Source organism: Miscanthus floridulus, chromosome 10, assembly GCF_019320115.1.
Source record: "Miscanthus floridulus cultivar M001 chromosome 10, ASM1932011v1, whole genome shotgun sequence".
Lineage (NCBI taxonomy): Eukaryota > Viridiplantae > Streptophyta > Magnoliopsida > Poales > Poaceae > Miscanthus > Miscanthus floridulus.
This window is the reverse complement of record NC_089589.1, coordinates 66,536,489-66,555,613: the sequence shown is the minus strand read 5'-3', so window position 1 is coordinate 66,555,613 and position 19,125 is coordinate 66,536,489. Positions and strand designations below refer to the sequence as shown.

At 48.0% G+C, this 19,125-nt stretch overlaps 1 pseudogene; it reads left to right on the top strand.

Moving 5' to 3' along the window:
- The first annotated feature begins 2,578 nt into the window (after nt 1-2,578).
- Nucleotides 2,579-4,091, top strand: LOC136488800 (uncharacterized; annotated as a pseudogene).
- The last annotated feature ends 15,034 nt before the right edge of the window (nt 4,092-19,125 follow it).

Below are 19,125 nucleotides of genomic sequence, written 5' to 3'. Positions count from 1 at the left end.
TCCCAGCCCAGGCTCTATATAGACATAGATTTTTTTTTCTCCGTTTCAAAACATTGAAGGGAAGAATAAAAAACAGGAAATGTTTCTGTCAAGCGAGGAGAGCAGACCACGGGGACCAGAGACACCTCACCGGATGGATCTGCTGCGCCGATCTTTCATCCGACGGCTGTAGACCTGCAGGTGAGGCCGAGTTGCCGCTACCTTCGTCCAGCGGCATGCCAACCTGGCACTTTCCGCGCGCGACATCGACTTTTCTATTCGCTTCATTCATGGTTACCTTTTCAGCGACTAGACCCTTTTGTCACTATAGAAAGTGGGCTGATCATTTTTTTTAAATTTAAATAGGTTCGTAAAAAATATTAGTAACATTTATATCTCTAAAAAGTTTGTTATGAAAAATAGATTTAATGACCTATCTAATAATATCAATTATGTTTAATAAATATTAGTATTTTCTTATATGTTCAGCTAAATAAAAAATATTTGACTTCTCGAAAAACGAGAACGACGATTAAAAGGGACCGAGAAAGTACAGTAGGCGGAAGGGGTAAGTGGGCTTCTAGATCCAACAGATGATATACATAGGAAAAGAAGAAAAAATTCATCCGACCTCTCTTAACTATCCGTAAGTCCAGTTTACTTCCATCTATTGGAAAACCGGAAGTTCATGCTCCCTCAAAATTTGAAACCATCCGATTTACCTTATTGTTTTAACTTAAAAAAATATGAAATCAGTTTTATATTTTTTATAAACATCGTAGAGAACTTAAGCGGCTGGATCAGTCTCAATTCTCCAAGCCAGGAGCTCAGCCTCTTCCTGCAGCTCTGGCTGGATTAGTCTCTATTCTCCAAGTGCGACTCGTCCTCTTCCTGCAGCTCTACCTATACCGCCTCCATCGTAAGTGTCTTCTAAGGAAAGGCCTTTTCAAACTTTGCAACGAGGATGGCACTCGGCAGGAGTTAACAAGGAACAAGTACCTAAAGAACAAGACTCTAAGTCAAATTGAAAAGAAAAACGGGTTTTCGTATTTTTGGAATGGTTTCTTGGGAGTCAAATACATTTTCTTCAGTCTTGGAAAGTTTAAACTAGACAATGAAACTCAAATTAGATTTTAGGAAGATAAATGGTTGCGCTCCCAAGCCTTGAAAATCCAATACTCGAATTTATTTAATATAGTGCACAAGAAACAAGCAACAGTGGCTGATGTACTTAGGCCTTGTTTAGTTCTAAAAAGTTTTCCCAAAAAGTGCTACAGTAGCCATCACATCGAATCTTGCGATACGTGCATGGAGCATTAAATGTAGACGAAAAAGAACTAATTGCACAGTTTGATTGAAAATCACGAGACGAACGTTTTGAGCCTAATTAGTCCATGGTTGAAAATCACGAGACGAACGTTTTGAGCCTAATTAGTCCATGATTGAATACTAATTGCCAAATAAAAACGAAAGTGCTACAGTAGCCAAATTTCCAAATTTCACCCAACTAAACAATGCCTTAATTCCACCCCTCTCAATATGTCTTTTAGAAGGGCACTAGTTGGAAACAAGCTATTGGGACGGCAAAGTCTAGGCACGAGAGTTGCTTTTATTATTAACTTAAATGAGGGACGGGATTCTTTTATCTGGAACTTAAATAATAATGGCTTGTTTTCTGTTAAATCCATGTACAAATACCTAGTCAAAAATAGGATTAAGGTTACCCTGGAAATTTGGCATATGAAAGTGATCGTGAAGATTAAGATTTTTCTTTGGTTCTTAAAGAAGGGGGTGATAATGACAAAAGACAATCTTGCTAAAAGGAATTGGAATGGTAGTGAAATTATCCAACACTTGTTTTTCGTTTGCATTATGCCGATTTTCTTTGACGTGCTATGTTTGTTTTTTTTGGCATTAATCCTTTTAGGAACGTAAACCATATTTTTAATAGTTGGTCAAAGCTACCATAATCATCTTTTATTGACGGGGCTGCGGTGTTTTGCTGGTCAATATGGATCACAATGAACGATGTGGTTTTTTATAAAGGTCACTAACTTTTTTTTAGGTTCTTTTCAGGGCGACACACTGGTTATGATTCTGGACTCCATTGCAACGCTCGGATGACTGCAAGGAATAGATTCTTCACTTGTCAAGAGCCATGGAGTTCTTTGCATCATATGGATGGTACTTTATTTATCATCTTGAACTTTAGTTCTGAACCTGTAATAAGTTTTAATTATGGATGCGCTACTGTAATAAATTTGGACTGATGCTTCTTCTTCTTACAAGAAGGCTAAAGCTGGAAATTTTCTATTATCTTATATATATACGGCAGCGCAGAATATTATTTTACACCACAAGCCAAAACTGACCTGAAAAAATACTGAGTATTACTGAACCGCGTTCAGTATCAGTCAGTACTACACCCAGTACCTCAAAAATATTGAATAATACTGAAACACAACTACTGAACAATACTGAATTTTGCTCGGTATAACAGTTTGGTTTAGAATAGTATTCTACACCTAGGATGTAGAATAGAGCGTGTGTATATATATATATACACAAGCATATTGTGTTAGGGAACAAATAAATAAATATGCCGTCGTCCCTTTCCATCCTCACGTTGCGCTTCCTGAAGGCGGCGACGAGCACCCAGATGATGTCCTTGAGCGGGCTGCCCGTCGGCATCTGCACCCTGTAGCAGGGCGTGCCCGCCACGAAGGCGAGCGCGGCCACGAAGAAGCAGGCCGTGCCGATGCCGAAGCCGAGCGCCCACGACACGTTCTGCTCCAGCCACGACACGAGCGTGCCGGCGACGAAGATGCGAAGGTTGATGGCGGCGAAGAACCAGCTCGAGTCGGTTGAAATGCCGCACGGCCTCGCCGGGGAGGGCGGCGTCCAGCGCCGCCACCGCCGCGGCGCGGCGGCGGCGGAGGAGCTTCACGTGCGCGAGCAGCTGCGACACGGACTCCGCCTCGGACGCTGTTGTAGAGCTGGACTAATTGGAGGACGACGTACTTCTGTCGGCGGGAGCGGCGTTGTTGGCCATCAGCAGGTTCGACGGCGAGAAGCTGTCCTCCGACAAGCACACGCTCTCGCGCCGGAACGCCGCGGTGGCCAGGCGGCGGCCGGTTTGGAGGAGCACCACCGCGTCCTCCATCAGGCCGAGGTGGAAGTAAGCTTGGCCCAGGACCAAGTACCTCCACTGGGCCTCCGTGCTGGAGCTCCTGGAGAAGCTGGCGACGAGGCGGCGCTTAAGGTCGGATACGTCGAGGCAGCAGAGGAAGCGGGTGGCGCCGGCGTCGAAGCGGTCGCGGTCCGGGGACAGGAGCTCTGCCCCGGAGCCAGACGAGCAGGACGAGGTGGTGGTGGTGGCGTCGTCGCCCGAGCACGACTTGGCGCAGCTGGGGATGTAGTCGCGGAGCATGTCGGCGACGTCGCGGTAGCGCCTAAGCGTGAGGAGCGCGCGCGCCCGGAGCTCCAGCGCTGCCTCGGCCCGGGGCGACATCTCCAGAGCGGAGGTCACCAGGCCGAGCGCCGCCACCGCCGCGTCATCCGCATCCTCGGTGTCATGCGCCGCCGCAGCGAGCGCCGCCAGCGCCTCGCCGAGGTACCTATCGATCACCTGTCGCACTTCGCAATCACCTGCGGGGTGGCACGGGCGTGCGGCAGAGAAGGGGGAAGTGAAGAACGGGGGCGGCAAAGAAGAACAGGGGCGTGCTGCTCAGCCTTATCCTCTCGTACAGGGGTAATACGGGCCCATACGAAAATACGGCACCTACAGGCGGGCCTAACTACGCTCCAGACGTAGAAAAGGGCAAGGGTGAGAGGGAAGCAGAATGGTAATGGCAAGTTTCCAATAAGAAGAATAGTAATGACATTCTTCAAAACTTAAGAAATTGTAATGGCAAAAATCCAAATAACCCTAAAATTTTTGACTTAAGACAACTTCAGGAATCTATTTATCGAGGGACAGAGGTGGTATACTTATACTTATGTTTCTTAAATCATTCTGGACCGTAGAGGAGCACGGTGCTAGTGTATAATAAACTTGAAAAATGTAAAATAGATTCTTATTATTCCAATACACTTTTATGATTTAAGTACAAAGTAAAATAATTTTGAAGTTTATTTCGGAAAATACATTAAGGTCCATATAAATTATGTCACCGGAATCAAAGATCGAAAGTACTCCGATTACTCCGTTAACATGTCATTCATGTGCTAGAAATAGTAATCATACGTACTTATTAATGTTTAACGAATCTATCAAGTTTGTGTTAAAATTCATGTATTAAATAGTAATTGTTGGTCAAAGTCTTGTCCTAGAACTTATCCATGCAATTCTCAGAGTACAGGATATTATTACTGTTGTGATCACTGAAGAAGCATCAAGAACTGAAACAACCACAAGCTTGCTACAGAAGAGATATCAGTCTCTCCCTCTCTCTCCCTACTACTGCATGCTTCCCTAACTTCTGAGAGCAAGAACATAAAAGTTTACAAGCTTCTTGCTCGAACGAAAACCACGCATGTCCCAAACCAGACCCAAGACGAAAGAGCTGAGGTCACAAAAGAACCAAGCAAAATTACAGCAGGCCAGGCCGAGAATGAAAGGGGAACTGATGCATAACTACTGGTGCTGTCTTCTCCTTTACTACCATGGCCCTTTCAACCGCCATGTTTGGCTCACTTGCTTCGCCACTAGCTGCTTCCTGACCTCTGGCTGCCTTCTGCTTCTTAGGTTCTTCTGATGCAGGTGGCGGCTTCTTTCCCTCTACCGCAGGAGCCGCTCCAAAGCATCTGCACAGTCCCAGAACCATCTCGCGTGTTTTTTTTTTCTGATGACAACAAACTACTCTTGGGTTGGTGTTTTGCTAGTTTTTCTGTGTGTGAAGTGTTACTGATTCAGGAACTTATTTATAAGGGAGCTGGAAACATTTCTTTGTGTTGAAGGATGGGGTTCAGGCTCCCAGCTGCTGAAGAGAGACGAGTCGTGCTGACTCGAAGTTGTGTACCTTCACCACCAAGGTTGGCCATCAATTGTTGTGTAGTGCTAACTAACCAAGACAAACTCACACGTCACTTATTTGGTGATTTTGCAAGCTAGGAGAGAGGAACTTCCTCGTGAAGGAATGTGGAAAATGGGGAGTGGAAATGTCAGCATGAACTCGAGGCAAGTTGCCTACACATAATCACAGTTAAATTCAGTCACTCTTGACTTGTCTGTCACCATGAAAAGGACTTCGAGTACACGCACGTTCTTTCATACCAACTTGCCACTGCAAGATTTTTTGGTTCATGCAAAACCGATCAACTCATGCAGCGGATTGACGGTCCTCTGGGATGATGACGGATGATCTCTTTTATCGATATAAGCTACCATTTCTTTATATATGGCCCCGTTCGCTGGTCTGAAACTGGCTGAAAAACACTGTTCCGGCTGAATTGTTGTGAGAGAAAAACACTATTCCGGCTAAAAAAAAAGCCAAACAAGCCGAATATAGGGTAAGCCAAACAGAATCTATTCGGCTGATCCAAACGAACCCCAAATGCCACGAATGGTTTTATATATAAGAAAATGAAATATAACATGTGTTTTTGTGGGGAAATGGTCACGCAAATACATGAGTTTTATACATGAGAAAATAAAACACATCCTTGCAAAAAAAACACTTATGAGTTTTTGGTGAGGAAGATCACCTGAAAGATCAACCTAATCGTATATAAATGCAATGGCAGTCCTCATCAGAAATAAAAAAAATGTAATGAGCAGAAAATACATATGGTAGTTATTTCTATTATTTGGATTTGCTATTTTTTAAATTTTGACCAGCATGGTATAAATAATAATGTAGATTCAGACCGTAAAGAAACTACTAGCAAAATTAATAATGAATCACTACAAGGCCCTGTTTGGCTTACCCCATATTCGGTTTGTTCGGCTTTTTTTCAGTCGGTGTTTGCCTCTCACAACAATTCAGTCGGCACAATGTTTTCAGCCAGTTTCAGCCAAGTTTCAGACCAGCGAACGGGACCCAAGTTTATAAAATATGAAAAAATGAATGATATTACTAGGGAATCAACAATCGAAGATTTCACAGTATAGAGTTTATATCTATCTGAAATAACATATTTCACATAAGTCTCTAGTTAAAGTGTCACATTGGCGATCATGCCACTTAAGTCCAATTTGGATCTTATGATCTAAAGTTTAGCCACTAAATTTTTTACCACTTTAACTTTTGAAGCTTCAAACAAATGGTCTAAAGTGGGGTCCAAAATTTAGCTAACCTCGTAAAAGAAGACATTAGTTCATTAGACCACACAACTGAGCTCAAGTGACCTACAGTTTAGCAACTTTAACAAACTAAACTTTAGACCATGGGATCAAAGGACCCTTATTTTATTATACTTTGGGCCTTTTCTACATTATTTTTAACATTTTTAATTATTATTTTAATAAAAACCTGGTGGGAAAAGTATTTATGGATCTAACTTTTTTTGTCACGACGTTACACCAAGCATGACAGGGTTCATCATGCTCACACCTAAGGGTGATCCATACCCATAGTTGGCCATGCAGCCCGAGCCCGTCAGCCCGGCCCAAGGCCCTTTTTTTTGGCCCGGCCCAAGCACGGCCCGGCACGGAGGCTAGCGGGCCCGGGCTAGCCCGGTCCAGAGGAGCAGGCCGTGCCTGGACCTTACCCCAGGCACATGGGCCGGCACGGCACGGCCTGCTACAGAGCCGGCGGTCCGCTAGCGGACCGGCCTGTTGCCTCCCTCTCCTCCTCATATGGCCCCGCGCAGGCGGCGCAGCCCCACGCCCACACAGCAGCCATCGCCCATCGCCCATCCCCGCTCCGCCTCTCCCCTCTCCCTCTCGGCCTCTCCGCTCTACCTCCCTCATAACTGAGCTCAGGGCGCGGCGATGGCCCCTCCCCTCAGAACCGCACGCACGGTGGCGTAGCGCGGCGGCCTCTTCCCACGGCGTCCTCCCTTCTTCCTCGCAGGGCGGCCTCCTCCCCACGGATCCACGTGCAGGGGCGGCATAGAGTCCTCCTCCACCTCGGATCCATGCGTAGGGGCGGCGTAGAGGCCTCCTCCCCACGGATCCACGCGCAGGGCGGCGTAGAGTCCTCCTCCCCCTCGAATCCATGCGCAGGGGCGGCACAGAGGCCTCCTCCCCATGGATCCACGCGTAGGGGCGGCATAGAGTCCTCCTCCCCCTTGGATCCGTGCGTAGGGGCGGCACAGCGGCCTCCTCCCCCATGGATCCGGGCACAGACAGCGTGTCTCTCCTCCGAGCTCCCTCTCCCTTTTCTCTGATTTGTGTGAATGCATGACTTTTGTCCGATTCCCCTATTTTCCTATTTCTTTTGTGGTGTTGTGGACTTGTGATTGACCCGTAAGATCTAGAGCCCTATGATTTTTGTTGTTTTTTTCGATTTTTCTTACTAGAATGAGATGAACAAGCTTGAGCTTGCCATGGTCATTGACGCTGTGGATCTGCCTCGAGGCCTCCTCCATGGCTCCATGCACCGCCGCCGCCACCACGCTCCCGTGCTGCCCCTCATGTTCTTCCCTTTCCTCTCTCTGATGCCGCCGACGCGGCCGGCGGCCCCCTCGACCTCGACGCCGTCATCGCCTGCTGAAACGGGCCTTGGGCTGGCCTAGCCTCCCTGACAGGTCGTGCTTACCGGGCCGGCCCGGCACGAAAAACAGTCCAGCAGGCCGTGCCTGGGCCGTCGGCCAGGCACGAAGCCCAGCTCGGCCCGACCCGGGAGGCCTGACGTGCCGTGCCGGCCCGACCCCTATCGGGTCGTGCTTTCACGGGCCCGTACCGTGCCGGCCTGTTGGCCATCTATATCCATACCAGCATGGCAGGGTTGCGGGGCCCGCTCTATCACACCGTCCCTCCTGGCATGACATCTTGTCACACCATCCCTCCTGGTGTGACAGGCGGCCTTGTCATGTCATCCCGTCTGGTGCAACAAAGATTAATACAAAGACCATGCCAGGGACACTTTTTCTTATCTTCTTTTTCTCCTACCCCATCCCCCTTCTCCCCGCCTATGCTTGCTTTTGTGGGTGGAGATTTGCAATCTCGTGGATATTTTTTCTAGATCAGTGAAGAAGATTTGTGCATAGTTTTTTTAGACGTGCAACTCTAGGGTGCTCTTACAGATTATCAGATCGGTGTGTTGGATTGTCTATTTGGATGTATCACAAGAAGGACCCTTACTGGAATGGAGATAGAATAGGTCAGTGGATCTTCTATCCCTGAGGTGATGTCAAGACATGACATGAAACGTGTCTCTCCACATTGGGGAGTGAAAGTCTGCCTGGACTGCTGGACGATGCTATCGAACCATCTATCTATGCTCACAGTGATCCTAGGAGCTATTTGACTAAGTGTCATGTTGGTGGACCATCTAGTAGTACAGGCGAGTCATCCCTACGTGCCAGGGGCGGATCTAGTATAGGTGCTGTACCCCCAAAATTTTTGTAGAAACAAGAAGTATATATATTATATACCTAGTACACTTTATCAAATAGCAATATTTAAAGCTCAAGTGCTCATCCAGGAGGGAAATAGCTTGTAGCCCTATACTAGCACTCTTTTTTCTTTAGCCCGGGAACCCAAAATGTTCAATACACACGACACAAATATAAGATAAAAATGACAACGAATTAATCAGTTATTTTTTAAAAAAAGTTGACTCCTTTTCCTTCCAAACCATCGTAATAATATAAAATTGTAAGCTTGGTTCTTGATTTTGTTTAATAACCAAAAAAATGTTTTAGGAAAAACGTCTGTATATTACTTGATAAATAAATAATGTTGTTGTTGTAGAACATCATGGCACTAAGAGAAACATTGATCTAGCTTTTTTATGTACTATACTCAATAAAGCGAACAAGATTTCTTCCCGCTCCGATTCAGCAAGAAACTAATAGATCGGTCTGCCAAACTATTTTATTGTCATTTGGCTGTCGTATTATATCGTCAGCAAATTACATCATCTAGGTCCGTACCTTCATGATCGAAATCCTAGATCCGCCACTACTACGTGCATATCACAAAAGGACCCTCTCTTCATATACTAGAGAGAAAAAAATGTGCTCAGACCGTCCGCTATAGTAGTGGTGAACTGTCCGTGTGTGATCATATAGTGTTTTAAGAGCAAAAACAACTAACTGTTACTTTCATCGACCGTTCGGCTACACAAGCAGACAGGCCATAGGTAGCCTATCTATTGCCAGCAGTGGCGGATCCAAAGGGGGGGCTGGGGGGGCTCCAGCCCCCCCTAATGTCTTGATTTCAAGCCTAATCACTGTAGCAAAAGCTTGATTTCACCATTAAATCTTCATGCAAATCAACATCTCCATTGTTTTAGCCCCCCCTTATCCCGCATCGTGCATCCGCCACTGATTGCCAGGTTTGTTTCGTTGGACCGTTCATAGGTGGTGCGGGCGGACTATGTGTCAGTGCACATTAGGCACTCAAAAATCCAAATCCAGGGCTACTAAGTGTAGATTGAGTTGGGGATTTGTGTTCATCTTGTTCTAAGGTGTTTCTAAGGACCTTTAGAGCTAATCTACCAAGGTGGATATCCTAGATTATGCTTTGGTGAAGCTTAATGTCATATTTGGTGATTTTGCTAAGGGTGATACCAACTAAATTGGTCTCTATTCTTTCAAAAAAAAAACTAAATTGGTCTCTAGGATTGCATGGATGGCTTAAGGCGATTCACCATCCTTAGACCAAGATGTGCCTAGAGAAATTAGTAGTGAGGTATGGATAGGCTCCTTATTTCTCCTTCTTCTCCATTGCTGTCTTCTTGCTCCAACACCAATACAAGGGGATTAGAGCTCTCCTAACATAAGCAATGGTGATAGACTGAGGTTACGGAGGTGCTTGGGGCGTCCTTGACTCCTTCCTCTTCCTAGCCTTCACCTTCTCATTCTTCCTCCTCCTTAGGCGTTCTTCTTGTTCTTGGGTGAGTGATAGAGGAATATGTAGGAGAGTGGGAGAGAGTGGTGTGAGTGGCTAATGTGTTAGAGCTGGAGATGGTGCCAGCTCACCTAGCAAGTGGTGCTGGTGAGAGGAGAGCAGCAGGACAACAGTAAAATGCACCAACGGCACTTAAACTCGGCAGAGGATATCATTTAGGTCATAAAACTTCCAAAATGCACATCCACATATATGAACTAGGCACATGATATGTCAAAGGTCCAACGGGTCCAGTCTAGAGCCATTATTACCAAGTTTAGGGCGGGGCCGCTGGTGCATTTTACTCCCCGATAGCTCAACTCTGATTGCTGCTTGTTGACTATGGTACGGTGGTGCTGCCAGATAGTACGTCAGGACACACTCTAACTGACTTTGAGCCGCTGATATATATTGAACCGTTCGAGACGGTTTCCAGACTATCCGTCACTGCAAAAGTAATGCTAGGCTTAATAGCTTTTGACAATGAATTTTCAGAATTATGTTTTTTTATTGATACAACGAGGATGATGAATAGGATTATCAACATATGCAATGTTTGGGTTGTTACAAGCAGTGTATTCATTACTATGGCTAGTTTTGGTGGGGATTTCATCCACATTAGGGTGCCATACAGTCATTTTTTATGACATGAAAATATTTTTAAAAGGAGAGAGAAGAAATAATTTTCATCTAGATGAATCACAGTTGGCTTCGTTTTCAACTCTAAATGAGTCGTGGAATTGGATGTTATAGAGGCTATGAAAAAATAAATGAAACTATGCATTGAGAGCTCTTGTTTCATCCATATTTCATTACAGTCTAGCTGATATGGTAGTTTTGAAAACAACACACCATGAAATCTTTGCCACGGCTACCGCCACCTCGCCTCGCCAGGGACCGCAAGCGGCCCAGGTCTATGAAGTCGGCGACGAAGGGTGGCAACCCGTCACGACACTCTGCTCGTGGCGACCCTCCGGCCTTCAGGCGCCACACGACGGTCCACCGAGCACAGATGGGGCCGCGCAAGGGGCCATGGGGGGTGCCGACAACACCTACCGACGACAACGCCGCCGCCGCCGCCGGAGTAAGCCAACGAGGGACAACAGCAGGGGCGCGCCTGCCGACAACGTCGCTTCTTTTGCTACTACACTTTGCTTCCTTGAGCCAGATCCGTTGGCATTGGCGCTGTGTGCGAGCACGGGACCTCCTGCATGGGTTGTCTCGTTCGACCCGATATTGGACGAGCTTGCTGCCTTGCTGATCGTGAGCCGACCAATGAGAGCAGCAACACCTGAGTGTCTGCCTACTCAGGCAGCAGTCCCTCAGAAGGTTGAAGCACCAGTGGTGAACACCTGTTCCCCGGCGACAACTGCTCAGTGGACGACGGACTTGTCTCTATTGACGCCAGTGCAGGGGCCGCCACAGCTCACGCCACCATTGGCGGGACCACCCGGCGTCGTAGATGACTGCACCACCCCCTGCGACGCGATGCCCACGCCTCGCAAAGCTGCCCGGCGTCTCGCATGGTTCACCGAGGAGGTGCAGCTCAAGGGAATGTCGTCATTAATCGCCAGCCCACCGATGCAGAATGTGGCAACCATAAGGCAACCCCTGCCAAAAAGGAGCAGACAGAATGCCGCTCAGCCGCTGGCGCACATTCCGACCTCCAAGCTTGGCGAGGTACTCCTCATGCAGAGGATGGGCTTTGCACCGCCGACAGCTCCAATTTCATCCGCGTCCAAGCAAGCATACGACGACTTATTCGCAGGGAACTTGACGTCGAGCGAAGTGGAAGCTCTGGACGAGCTATTCTCGGCGACCAATGTTAGGACTTGTAGAAAACTCTTCGCGGATTACGGAGCAGGGTCGCGCGGCCAGCAACGGAGACGCCCAGCTCCGTAGGTTACTACGCTGCTTTTAGTTCGGTTGCTCACTTTTATGTAATATCGAAGTTTAAAACAATGTGCTAGGAGTGTCCAGTCACAACTGTAAGACCTCCTAGGGCGCTCATGAGAAGTGTGTCGTGTGTATGGCTAAACTCTTCTTCTTAATTACAATGATACACAGATCTTTTGCGTATTTGAGAAGAAAAAAGCCTAATAATGGTTATCGTCCATTAATATTGACCTCATGTGTCATCATATATGTTGTTTTCCTTCTGCAGAACACGCAAAGAAATCACACGAGAAGTAAAGGTGACGAGCGTCAAGGAAATTACAAACGAGCCAGGGCCGAGAGATCACAGCAGTCCATGGCGAGAAGGGAAGGGGAAGTGGTGCACGACGATGGGTGCTCGCTCGTTCTTCTTCTTCTTCTTCTTCTTGCCCTCTAGCTTTGCAACCTTGAGCTGATCATCTCCCGTCTTCTGCTCGCCAGCTCCGTGGACTTGGACTGGTTGCTGCTTCTTCAGCTCTCCATCTCCGGCTTTCGCCAGCGGTGAGGTCGCTGTGTTCGTCGTCGCTGCTTCAGGAGAAGCGCCGAAAGGCCGGGCAGGGCTGCTGATTCCGAGCTGAGCCATCGCGCGCTTGTGGTTTGCTTGCTGGTTGTTCTGAATGTTGAGTTAGGCCTGCGTGTCTGAAGCTAGCTAGTGCTGCTGATGCAGGGCGTAGTAGTATATAGTCCTATTTATAGTAGAGTTGCTGGCATTTCCTTCTGCTGATGAAGGATGTTCTTGAAGATTTTGGGATAGATGGGGAGCGCACACGCACGCAGGCAGGCAGGCATGCTGCAGGTGGAATCCTACTCCCACGCAGTGCTGACTGCTGACGCTGCTGTATTCCATCAGCACGGTCAAAGTCAAACCGACTTGTGAGTTACGGTAGAAAGGTCAGCAGCACTAAGCATAATTAGGAGTAATTTGCATGCGAGGGATGAGGTGAGGAAATTTCTTCGAAGTGCGCAAAAAGAAAATGGCCGCGTAGAGATTGCAACATAGTACTCCTTCGCTCTCTGTAGTCTCTAGCATGATGAATGAATTAATTAATTATTTGTGCGGACATTCTAATTTCCAGCGACAGATCAAATTCGGGCTACTCCACATACCCATGCTCAGAAGCCAGAATCCAGGGGCCACGCCGCACTTCAAAACAAATTGAAAAAAAAAGAACTCCTAAAATTTGATTTCATAATAATACCACGTCGCATATAGAATATAGATATGCTAGTACAACAAAAACTAGTGGTTGTGAAATTTGAAAAGGAGTAACGCAGTAAAGAAATCTCACAGGACGAGTGGTCGTTTTCACCTGACAGCGCCTCCTCCCACGACGCCACGACACGAGAAAGTTCCTCGCTCTCGTTTATTTTTCCGGCACACCACTCGATCGGTAAACTATTTTAGGGGAGTAGTAGGTAGCAAAGCCCACGTTGGTTTGACTGTGGACGCCGCCGAGCTGAGCATCTACCGATCGAGTCAAAGCAAGGGAGTAGAAACCTTGGCAACCAAGGCAGCGTCAGCATCATATCCGGAACCGGAAGCTGATGGAGCAATACAAGTCCAAGAGACTCGTTCACCCCGGCCTTCTTGGACGAAGCTTCAAGCTACCCTCCCTGCGACTGCGATTCCCTTATCCCCTCATTGCCATCCGGCATCCGCAGGACCGCAGCAACAAAAGCACCCCGCCCCATCACGCAATTCGTCAGAACCGGCCACCTATAAATACAACTGCTCTGCTACTCAGAGACGCAGCAGCAGCAGCAGCACAAACGCAATAACCACCAGGAGAGTTAAGGCCGACCTAAGATCGAGCTGAGGAAAAACATCGTCGATCGAAATATCGCTCAATCGTCGGCCAGCAATCATGGTGCTGGGCTTCTTGGGAGGATGCTGCGGTGCGGCCGCCGTCGCCGCCGTGTCGCCGGCTGCCGTCGGTAAGCAATCGGGAGGTCATCCAGAGGCTAAGCAGCGGCAGCAGAAGCGGGCGGCAAGTGAGGAGAAGATGAGCAAGGGAGGCGAGCAGGGAGCAGCAGCAGGGGTTAAGGACAAGGAGAGGAGGAAGAGTGACAAGGCTCCCCCGATCGTTGTGCATCAGTTCCCCTTCCACTCTCGCCCCGGCTTGCTCTGAATTCCTCGATTGAATGATTACTCCTCTTTGGGGTGTTTCTTTCATTTTTTTTTTTGTAATTCTGTAATTAGTCGCGATATCGTGTGTCATCTCATCAATTGAGATATATATAAGAAATACTCAATTTCCCAACACCATTTGCAGCAAAAACTTATACTCTGCTCTAGTCAGAACGGAAGCCAAAATGCTTCTTCACTGCTTCTGTATAAACTCAACTTTCAGTGCTTGCGTTCCATTTCTGAATATTGTGACATGTGGCTGGGATTTCTAATTCTTAATGAACAGTATGTATTTCGACCAAAAGAGCACCTTTCAGCCTGCCCAAATTGCAGATTGTACAGCGTACTACTTCTACTTGCTGCATAACTGTTAGCAACCATGATGGATTAGTTCACTGATAACTCGATTCGGAGTAGCAGGGTGTGAGGGACAGCAGAGGGAAATCGAGAGGAGTAGGAAGAAGGATTGGGAAGCACGGCAACGAGGAAGAAGAACAGGGGTTCGGAGGACGAGTGCTTAGTTTTAGGATAACAGATTTCAGTTTACAATTGGATACCCTCTCTCGCTTACTGCCTTCTCCTTAAGAATACAGGGCAAGGTGCCCGTCTCGCGCATGCAAGCACACATCACTTTTCCTGACCGATGTACCTTGGGTTTGGACGCTTGGGCCTTGCCTTCCTGGGCTGGCTACTGGCGATGCCATCATCATCTGTTCCTGGGCCGTTGGCAGAAGACAGGGTGCTCACATCCCCTCTCCCTTGAAAAACTTCTTGACCCCAAGCAGTGGCGCGCGGGAACTCTTGGCGAAGAGCTTCATAGTCTTCCCAGGTGGCAAGTGATGGAGGCAAGTTGTTCCACTTGATCAGAACTTGCTGGATCTTCGAGTCACCACGTCGCACCGAACGTGTTTGAAGCACCTGCTCAGGAGCTAGCTTAAGAGCAAAGTCAGAAGGTAATGTTGGTGATATTTGATGAGCTGCACCCACAGCATTCTTAAGCTGAGAGACGTAGAAGACCGGGTGAGTGGCGGAATGAGTAGGCAGAGCAAGCTTGTACGCCACAGAACCGACACGCTGTATAACTTCATAGGGCCCGAAGAAGCGGAAGGCAAGCTTCTGATGAGAGCGCGGCGCCAAAGAGGACTGCACATAAGGCTGAAGCTTCAGAAAAACTTTATCACCAACCTCAAAGTGACGTTCAGAGCGCTGCTGGTAAGCTTGCTTCTTCAGACAGTGTGCGCCGCGATGGAGGTGGTGTTGCAACAGCTTGGTCCATCACAGCGCGGTCAGCAGACCACCCAGCTACCTCGAACTCAGAAGGATCAGATGTTGGAAGTACCAGCAGGCGCGGAGAGTAGCCGTACAAAGCTTCAAATGGAGAGCGGCCAATGGCGGAATGAAGGCAAGTGTTGTACCAGAACTCGGCCGTTGCCAACCACTGCCTCCACTTCACAGCATCGAAGGTACGTTTCAAGGCACTGGTTGAGCCGTTCGGTCTGAGCATCCGATTGATGGTGGTATGCTGTGCTGTGGCATAGTTGAACACCGGCCAAGTTGAAAAGTTCCGACCAGAATTGGCTTGTGAAAATTCGATCCCGGTTAGAGACTATAGACTGAGGCAGGCCATGATGGCGATAGACATGATCCAGGAATGCCTTAGCTACCACTGATGCTGTGAACGGATGGCTCAGAGGGATGAAGTGGTCGTATTTGGTGAATAAATCCACAACTACCAATATACAATTGTATTTACTGGATGTGGGCAGACCCTCAATGAAATGCATTGAAATGATTTGCCAAGCTAAGGCTGGTACTGGCAAGGGCTGGAGCAACCTGGGGTTCTTGCTTCTGTCATACTTAGACTGTTGGCAAACGGCACATGATTGAACAAACAGTCTGACAGCATTCTTCATACCTTTCCACGCGAAGTACTGTTTAAGCGGGGCGCATGTGACTGGAACGCCAGAGCAGCCACCCCAAGCACTGTCATGAAATTCAGCAATAATACGCTGTTGGATGTCACGATCAGAGCCCAACCAAATCTTGTTACGATAGCGCAGAACACCCGATTTCCAAGAATAATCAGCTACAACACTTGGGTCCAAAGCCAACTTAGCAATAATAGCTTGAGTGAAGGGATCATTATCATAGCTAGATGACACTATTGATAGCCAAGAAGGAACAGAGAAGTTACCGAAGCACAGATAGCAGGGGGTGCGGGATGACGAGACAGGGCGTCTGCGGCACGGTTGTCAGACCCTTTTCCATAAACAATACGGTATTGCAATCCCAGAAGCTTGGATAAGACTTTCTGTTGCCAATTAGTGTGCAAACGCTGATCCCCCAACTGAGTAAGGCTCTTCTGGTCCGTCAGGATCACAAATTCCTGGAATTGTAGATAAGAACGCCAGGCTTGCACTGCGAGAAGTATGGCCATGTACTCCTTCTCGTACGTTGATAACCCGCGGGATTTGGGGCCTAGAGCCTTACTAAGATATGCCTGGCCATCCTGCATGAGAACTGCACCGATGCCGGCGTCTGATGCATCTGTTTCAATACAAAATGGTCGAGCACAGTTGGGGAGGGCCAATACAGGTGACTGACACAGGGCAGCCTTCAGTGCTTGGAAAGCAGCTTCATGATCTGCAGTCCAAATGAATAGAGAGTTTTTCTTCAGTAATTTGGTTAAGGGCTTGGAGATGATTCCGAAGTGCCGCACAAATTTACGATAGTATCCTGCAAGTCCCAGAAATCCGCGCAATTCCTTGACTGAAGTGGGTGCCGGCCAGTTAGCGATGGCATTGAGCTTCTCTGGGTCAGTTTCCGCGCCAGCAGCACTGATCATGTGGCCTAGGTAAGAGATTTTCGTCTGAGCGAAGGAGCATTTTGACACTTTCAGTTTCCATTGGTCCTTGGCCAAAAGATGGAACATCAATCGAATATGCTCAAGATGGGACTCCCATGTAGGACTATAAATGAGTATGTCATCAAAGAACACTAGAACAAAACGATGAAGATATGGCGCCAACGTCGTGTTCATGGCATCTTGAAAGGATCCTGGGGCACCAGTCAAACCGAAGGCCATTACACAGAACTCAAACTGTCCAAAATGTGTCTGGAAGGCCATCTTATACTCTTCACTAGACTTCATGCGAATTTGATGGAAGCCAGCTTGGAGGTCTAGACTATTGAAGTAGGCTGCTCCTGCCAATTCGTCCAGTAACTCGTCGATGATGGGCACTGGGTACTTCCCTTTGACAGTGATGGCATTAAGGTGGCGATAATCTACGTAAAAATGTCATGTGCCGTCCTTTTTCATGGCCAACAGAACAGGCGAAGCAAATGCGCTGGTGCTCTTCTGAATAATACCTTGCTGCAGCATCTCACCCACCTGACGCTCGATCTCATTCTTTAGTTGAGGCGCATAGCGATACGGCCTGATGAATACAGGTTGGGCTCCGCCCACCAAAGGAATGGAGTGATCACAATCGCGCCTGGGCGGTAACTGGTTGGTGGTTGAAAGAGAGGAGCAAACTTAGACAACAGTTGAGTGATCTCTTCTGGAACTGACTGGGCAGAGGAAGAAGCACTGTCAGCCGGGGACGGAAGTAAGGACAGCTGCACCCCAGCCCACAGGAAGGTCAGGAGCGTCACCAAACAAGACTGCCGTGGCACCATCATAGGGTATTGCCAACCACTTCTGCTGCCAGTGCACTTGCATCGGACTGAAGCTAGAAAGCCAATCAATCCCCAATATCATGTCATAAGCTAACAATTGCAATAACTTGAGATCAGTTGTAAACTGATAGCCCTGGACTGACCAAGATGCAGCAGGTATGTGTGATGAACAATTGAGCACAGCTCCATTGGCAACCTGAACCGGCACAACAGGAAGCAACTTCTGAACTCCGTCCAAGGACTGCCACAGTAGCACTGAGAAATGTTTGAGAACTGCCAGAGTCGACGAAAATAGACAATGAGGTCCTCTGAATTTCACCAGTCAAATAGTGTCTTGGGCGAAGAAGAACCCACTGCCGCAGCAACTCAAAGATGTAGCATGATCTGAGCTTCAGGTGGAGAATCAGGACTTGATGGCTCGGCTTCATCATCTTCAGGGAACTGTTAGTTGATCTCCACCAATAGCCCCCCCTTGGATCTGCGCCCTGATCGGGGACGCCCAACCTTAATATGGTTGGTGGGCCCCTGTCGCACAGCACTATAAAGAGAGGTGGGGATCAGGGCTCTAACTACGAGGTTGACCGGAGCCGCCGTGACCCACCAACAGCTAAACCTAACCCGATTTAAAGAGAGTGCTGCCAGCGACGGGAAGACCCACTGACTTCGCCGTCACCACTGGACCACGGCACCTCGCGTCACCGTCGCCTCTACATCGCCACCACTACGCTGGACTCCACCGCGCCAAGCTCCCACGACACCGGCGTCCACGCGGCTGCGGCGCAATTGCGCCAGGGCGAAGTAGAGGAACCAATTTCTCCATCTAAGTAAGATGTTTACCCTCTGATCTACATTTCAGAGGTACTCTGTTTCCTAACAATGGTACCAGAGATGGGTTAACAATGTGTAGATCTAGTATGGGGTAGAGAATTAAAAAGAAATCGAAGACGAACAGAGGGTTCGATCCGTTTTGGATTAAAACCCTAACCCTAACCGGGTAAAAGAAAATAGAAAAGAGACCGGGAGGGTGGCGGGCGTCACTCAACTGCTGGTCACCACCGCCACCGCACGGGGAAAGGTGCCGCACCGCCGTCTTCGCTGGCGCGCGGCAAGAAAAGAACAGAGCCCGTTCGGATCTGAGAAGAGAAGAGAAAGAGGTCTCAGCACTCCAAGCCGAACCCTAACCCATGAAGCACTCGCTGGGGAAGATGAATAGTGACTCCAGTGAGTCAAACCCTAACCCTAATCAGGAAAGAAATCGAGATGTAGAGAGTTCAACCGAACCCTAACCCGTCGGGGAAGAAGAACAGTAACCCTAACCCTAACCCCAACCCCAAATCGGTTCAACTCTGAAAAGAAAAGAAAGAAGATCCAAAAGAGAAGAAGGGGAAGAGGGAAAGGGTTTATC